The sequence below is a fragment of the Cebus imitator genome, unplaced genomic scaffold (assembly GCF_001604975.1).
Source record: "Cebus imitator isolate Cc_AM_T3 unplaced genomic scaffold, Cebus_imitator-1.0 Scaffold292, whole genome shotgun sequence".
In the NCBI taxonomy this organism is placed as follows: Eukaryota; Metazoa; Chordata; class Mammalia; order Primates; family Cebidae; genus Cebus; species Cebus imitator.
This window is the reverse complement of record NW_016107607.1, coordinates 2592841-2600545: the sequence shown is the minus strand read 5'-3', so window position 1 is coordinate 2600545 and position 7705 is coordinate 2592841.

The window sequence follows — 7705 nt, the reverse complement described above, 5'->3', positions numbered from 1 at the left end:
CCCACCCCTCCAACCTCCGCCTCCTGGGTTTAAGCGATTCTCCTGCCTTGGCCACCACAGTAGCTGGGATTATAGGCGCCTGCCACCACCCATGGTTATTTTTTGTATTTTTAGTAGAGCCGGGGTTTCACCATATTGGCCAGGCTGGCCTTGAACTCCTGACCTCAAGTGATCTGCCTGCCTCTGCCTCCCAAAGTGCTGGGATTATAGGTGTGAGCCATCGCGTTCAGCTTTCACAATATTTTCCACAAATAAAATTACATTGTTCATGAAACCATACACCAGTTTGTCTAGTCCAGTACTTTTGCATTTTACTAGGATTTATAAAAACGTTGTCAATGTTTATAAAATGTATCTTCTACAGGCTTTCAACAATGTTACATGAATTTGCAATGCACAATTTGTAGCAGTGAGAATTCAGTGTAAAAACATTGTAACTGGAATAGAGGCAAAGAAACATTAGTAACAGAAATAGATACCTTGAGAAGAATGATACCATGTTAACACTGAGCTATGCCAATTTAATTTTGATGACAATTACTAAAAATGGTATGAGTGACTTTGGTATAAGAGTCAGAGTAATTTAAAAATCTCTGAATATTTATAGTAATTACCAGAAAAGTCATAAGTAATAGTTTAATCATGCAATTACTATCTTTTAGGTCACAGTCAGTATCCTTGATCAGAATGGAATTGATTAAAATGATATTCTTGGTAAGAAAATCCCCATTTGGGAAAATAGGCCTAACAAGAAATGAAATGACGGTCAACTGAGGTCTAATTCAGTATTGTTAAGTTGCTGTTTTGACTCCTCCAACAATTTACTATTAAGCTGTCAATCGTTAACAGTAGGGATTACATCTTACTTGTCTGAAATTTTGGCAACCAATATAAAGTTATTTTCAGGACCACCGAGAAGGACCTTCAGACCAGAGGTTTCCAAATCAGACATATACATCCCAGGGCATGAACACAAGACCATGAAGCAAGAGAAGGAAAACAGAAAAATTGTTATTTATATTTTTTATTTTGTTGTTTTTATTTATTTTTTTAATTCTTTGTATTTTTTAACTTTTATTTTTGGTTCAGGGGTACATGTGCAAGTTTGTTATATACGCAAACACATGTCACAGGGGTTTATTTTATAAAATCACTTTATTAAGTTAAAATTTGTGTACCATAAAATTCACTAGCTTAAAGTGTGAAAGCCAATGGTTTTTAGTATATTCAAATGTGTCCAACCATCATCATTATCTAGTTTTAGAGCATTTTCTTTACTCCACAGATAACTCATTTCTATTAGCAGTCAACCCCATTCCTCTTTTTCCTGATCTCCAGGCAGCCACTAATTTATACTTTCTGTCTATATAGATTTTCGCATTCTAGACATTTTGTATAAGTGGAATCATATAATTAGTTTTTTTATGATAGACTCTTCCACTTAGAAACCATTTTTAAGTTTTGTCCATGTTGTAGCATTTATCAGTACTTCATTGTTTTCAATGCCAAAAATATTTCATTGCATGAATATACCACATTTTGATTATCCATTTATCAGCTGATAAAAACTTATGTTGTTTCCACTTTGGGGTAGTATGGGCAATGCTGCTATGAGCATTGATGAAAAAAGTCTTTGTTCCTACCAATGCTTTCAATTCTCTTGGGCATACATCCTTGAACAACATGGGGTTTAAGAGTGCTGGCTCCCTGCACAGTCAAAAATCTACAAATAACTTTCAACTCCCTGAAAATTTGACTACTAATAGCCTTCTGTGGAGGAAGCCTTGCTGATAACTGATTAACACAAACTTTCTATGTGATATATATTGTATACTGTATTATTACAATAAAGCTGGAAAAAGAATGTTATTGAGAAAATTATAAGAAAGAAAAAATATATTTGCTATTATGAAGTGGAAGTAGATTATCATAAAGGTCTTCATCATCTTCACATGAGTAAGCTGAAGAGGAGGTGGAGGAGGAGGAAGAAGAGGGTTGGTCTTACTGTCTTGGAGTGGCAGAGTTGGAAGAGGTGGAAGAGGAGGCAGGAGGAGCAAGCATATTCAATTAAACTTTTATTTAAAAAAATCTGCATATAAGTGGGCCTGTGCAATTCAAACCAATGTTGTTCAAGGGTCAACTGTACACCTTAGGATTAAAATTTCTGGACCACAGGATAACTGTGTTTAACCATTGAGGGAACTGCCAGACTTTTCCACAGCAACTGCACCACTTTACATTTCTACCAAGAATATATGAGGGTTCACATTTCTTCACATTCCCACCAACACTTGTTATTTTCCATTTATTTGATTATAGCCACCTAGTTCATGCATAGTGGTATCACATTGTGAGTTTGATTGATATTCCCCTGATGACTAAAGATGCTGAGAAATTTTCCATGTGTTTATTAGACATTTATATGTCTTTGAATAAATAGCTATCCAAATTCTTTGGACATTAAAAAGTGTATACTTAGCCTGGGCTTCGTGGCTCAAGCCTATAATCCCAGCACTTTGGAAGGCTGAGGTGGGCAGATCACCTAAGGTCAGGAGTTCAAGACCAGCCTGGCCAAAATGGTGAAACCCCGTCTCTACTAAAAATACACAAATTAGCTGGGTGTGGTGGCAGGCACCAGTAATCCCAGCTACTCTGGAGGCTGAGGCAGGAGAATGTGAGAGGCGGAGGTTGCAGCGAGCTGAGATCATGCCATTGCACTCCAGCCTACGTAACAGAGCAAGACTCCATCTCTAAAAAAAAAAGTATGTACTTCATTACTATTTTACTATTTTATTTTTAATTGGCACATAAGATTGTATTTATTTATTACGTACAAAATGATGTTTTGCAGTTTATATGCATTCTGGAATGACTAAATCTAGCTAATTAAGGGAATAAGTGTATAAGAGTGCATTATCTTTATGAAATAAAGCTCATTAAATTTTACCCAATAGCAGAAAACAGATATAAAAATGCTCCAAATTTAGTGAAGAAAATCAAGATATAAAGTTGAATGAGTTATTTCATGTACTCAATGCTTTTACTTGTTTCCAATATAGTTTATCTTTCCCTTAACTGCCATGATTTTAATTCACTGACTGATGCATACTTCCCCTGGCAGAGGTATTGAGAAAAGTATAATAATTGGTGTTCTACCAGATATAAGATTTCTGTTGGGAATTATTTCTTTATAGATGAAGATTATTTTCCACTGAGAGATTTATACAATAATTAGAAAAATGATGGTCTAAGTCCTAGTGGAAATATCATACTTTAATTGATATTCATTTGTTTCAGATAAGCCCATGGAGAAAACTAGGAGCTCCTTTTTATTGATGTTAAATTGTTAACTGTGGAATCAACTAAATTGCATTCTCACTTAAATATCTGAAATGACTAACCCAATTAATTACTTTTAAAAACAATAGTATCTTCCATTAGCTGAACAATCCTTCATACTAAAAAAATTTAAAACCCTTTATACAAAAATATAGGCTCAGGTAAATTTGGAAAGGCAGTAAAATATTTTAAGTATGCTTAAAATTATTGTCTTTTAGGAAAACCCAGACATTTTACAAGTATTTCAAGTTGAAATAGTATATTTCATCTTTTGAGGGTTGCTTTACAGATATAGTTGATTCAATGTCAGATGTGCCAGGGTCAAAGCCTGCTAATGGCAATAAGACTATGCTTGAACTATTCATTTTTAAGATAAAAATTAAAGCATTTCCTGTGTTTTTTGTTTGTTTGTTCTGAGAAGGAGTCTTGCTCTGTCACCAGATTGGAGTGCAGTGGCGCAATCTCAGCTCACTGCAACCTCCCCCTCCTGGGTTCAAGCAATTCTCCTGCCTCAGCCTCCTGAGTAGCTGGGACCACAGGCACCCGCCACCACACCTAGCTACTTTTTGTATTTTTAGTAGAGATTGGGTTTCACCATGTTGGACAGGATGGTCTCGATCTCTTGACCTTTTGATCCACCCGCCTTGATCTCCCAAAGTGCTAGGATTGCAGTTGTGAGCCACAGCATCCAGCCAGCATTTGCTGTTTATCCACTTCCTTACCCTTCATGATAGGACAAAACCATATTTCAAATTAATTCAGATGATATGTACTGAGTACAATTTGCATGGTGACTTGAAACTTTAGGGCAGTCAAGGAAACATTCAGCCTGCTTGTCTTCATAAACCACCCAAATATCCTGGAAAAATCCAAATTTCATCATCCAAACTCCAATTAATCCCAGAGCAATGTAATTTCGAACTGCACAGGTTCACTTGTGCATGGATTTTTTTCCCATGAAAGTTACATTGACTGCTCCTGTCTCTCCTGGCTACCCTTCCACCCCCTCCACATCTTACAACTCTGCCACCCCTGAGACAGCAAAACCAACCCCTCTTCTTCCTTCTCCTCTTCAACCTACTCAAAAGAAGATGTCAAAGGTGAAGACTTTTATGATGATCCACTTCCCATTAATGAACAGTATATATATGTGCTCTGTCTGATAATTTTATCAAGACTTTTCTTTAGCTTACTTTATTGTAAGAATACCATATGTAATACATATAACATACAAAATGTGTATTAATGGACTGTTATCAGTAAGGCTTCCTGTCAACAGTAGGGTCTTAGCAGTTAAATTTTGGAGGAGTCAAAGTTATTTGCAGATTTTTAACTGTGGGTGTGGTCAGGGTTCTTAACCCGACATTGTTCAAAGGTCAACTGTATGTATTCTAAACTATATGTTAAATATGAAAGTAACAAAAAATGTATTTGCCACAACAGATTTCCATTTTTTTTTTCTATTTTCTATTTATTTATTTTTTTAGAGACGGGGTTTCACTGTGTTAGCCAGGATGGTCTCAATCTCCTAACCCCATGATCCGCCCGCCTCAGCTTCCCAAAGTGCTGGGATTACAGGCCTGAGCTACCATGCCAGGCCACATTTTTCAATTTTTTAATTGAAATATATATTATTATTTAAACATACTTTTCAACATTTTGGCATGGTTAATACTGGCTAACCTTTCATTGACCAAATGCGCTAATTTCTAGTAGGAACAAATGTTAATAAAACGCAAGTTGTATTTCCTGGGACTAGTGACATTCTGCTATAGTTTGGGTATTGATCCTCGAAACCTCATGTTGAAATGTGATCTCCAGTGTTAGAGGTGGGGCCTAATGGGGGCTTTTGGGGCCATTCGGGCAGATCATGAGTGGCTTAGTGCATTCTTCCCAAGCATGAGTGAGTTCTTACTCTACTGGTTTCAGTGAGAGCTGATTGTTGGTTGTTAAACAGAGTCTGGCACCTATCTCTTCTCTCTTGCCTCTGCTCTTGCCATGTGATCCCTGCACAGGCTGAATGAATCCCCTTCACCTTCTGCCATGAGTGGAAGCAGCCTGAGGACCTCACCAAAGGCAGATTCTTTTTGTTTGTTTGTTTGTAGAAAGTGATTTATTTATTTAGAGAGAGAGAGAGAGAGAGAGAGAGAGAGAAACAGGAGAAGGAGAGAGAAAGAAACAGCTAACTCTCACACTGAGTGAGAAAATCCAGGAAGATGGAATCCTGGAGAAGAAAGCAGCTTCCACACTGAGTGGAAGGGAAGAGACAGAGAGATGGAGTTTAGGAGGGGAAGACAGGCTGCCAGGAGAGAGTGCAGAAGGGGACTCCAGAGGGGAAATCCAGGAGAGAGAAAGATGGCTTCCACAAAGGGAGTGTTTGTGGAAGGGGATCCAAACATGGAGTCCCACCAAAGGCAGATTCTGGTGCCATGCTCCTCATCCAATCTGCAGAGCCATTAGCCAAAACAATTATGACATATTTCAAATAGGTAGCTGACAAATTATGTTCATATCACAGAGATGGAGGAACTATGGCACATTGGAGGTAAGCGATTGGGTCCTTGAAGATAAATAAATTTAACAGAAGAATTAGTAATATTTTTACACTTACATAATTTTGTACAGGACTTCATTTACTCTCCCAGCCAACTATCTTTGATGTCCTCCCTAAACAATTCTAACCTCCAGGCTTCCCTGAACCATCACATTCACATTTTAGTTTTGATTCTATTAATTTCAGCAAAGATTTGTTAAATATTTACTATTTTCAAGGCCCTGTGCTAAGTGCTATAGCAGATAAAAAGATAGATTAGATCTTCTCAATAAGCTGAAATCTAGTAAAGGTCATAATACCATAATATAATGTTATAAGAGTGATTACAAATAAATGCATGAACCCAAAAGAGGGAGAGCATTTCTACCAAGTCAGAATCAAAGCCGTATTAGAAAAATTATCTGAAACTTAGAAATAATGCAAAAAGAGTTATGGGGCACACAGTTTCAATCAGATAAGAAGGTAAAGGCAACTCAAGCATTGCCTAGGGCAATAATGAGAAAACTTTTTCTGTAATGTTCAAGATAATATATATTTTCAACTTTGTGGGCCATATGGTCTTTTTCACAAGCACTCAACTTTGCCCTTGTAGCATGAAAGCATCCATAAAGCATATGCAAACAAGTAAAAGTGGCCAAATTGTCCCACAGGCTGTAAATTGCTGATCCCTGGGCTAGAGGACCCAGATTAGTAAGTCGTTCAACTTACTGTTACTATTTGTTTAAGGTTCATATTAACATGCAGATTTTTGTCTGGTCTAGATGCAAATAATTTCTGTTCAGTAGACAGATAACCTCAAAGTTTTATGGCTCCATGAGACATGACCCACTTTGTATCTAATTCAGGAAGTTTATCATCCTATCAGTATTGTGTTTTAAAATGTTGTTTGACCCAGTCATGATATCTTAACGGTTTCCACATTTATTAACAAGTCAAATAAACTCTTTGACACTTGTTCATTTTATGCTTGACTGAATGTTATGATTTCACTTGGTTTGAAATTCTATATTGACAGTTTGGGAGGGTGCATGGAGATGCCCAAATTGACTCACCTGATGGAGACAAGTCAGCTGCATTCCTGAAGAAATGCACCTGAAGTCTGTTTAAGCCCAAGCATGTTTTTCTTGGCTGACAGAATTCCAGGCAGTAAGATAACTTTAACTTTGCTGTTTCTATTTCTGTAGGTTTAATTTTCTCCTTGCTATTGATTTTTGTGTTGCACATGACAAAAAATTATTCTCATTTGGTGGCAGCAACTGGAATGTGTTTTTATTGTTTGGCAGTTTGGTGATACGTTGAGTAGATGGTGAAGTACTGTTCTCTGTTGGACGAGAAGCAGAGAAACCGGTTTGTTTAGGCTTTTTGTTTGTCTATTTGTAAAATCAAATTAAGAATTTTGTGCCTGTTGTGAAGGAGAACAATTATTTCATACTTAGACCAATGGGTTTCTGTATTTATATGTTTACACTTGACCTGTGGCAGAAGCTATAGAGCTGAAGCTGTAAGTTCTCCATATATCTACGTTTTTCTGTAAATCAGAAAGTCCTTTCTCTCTCATGTAGAGTATAAAATAATTTTCTGCCCTTAAAGGGTAATACTAAATCTGATCATAATGTATCTTTGAGGAGGTCAGTTGTGATTTATTTATAGATAAATAATAACATGTAAATCTAATAGTCCTATAAATAACAGAAAATTTTTTTTCCCATTTATTTATTTTATTGCATTTTAGGTTTTGGGGTACATGTGAAGAACATGCAAAATTGTTGCATAGGAACACACATGGCAGTGTGATTTGCTGCCTTCCTCCCC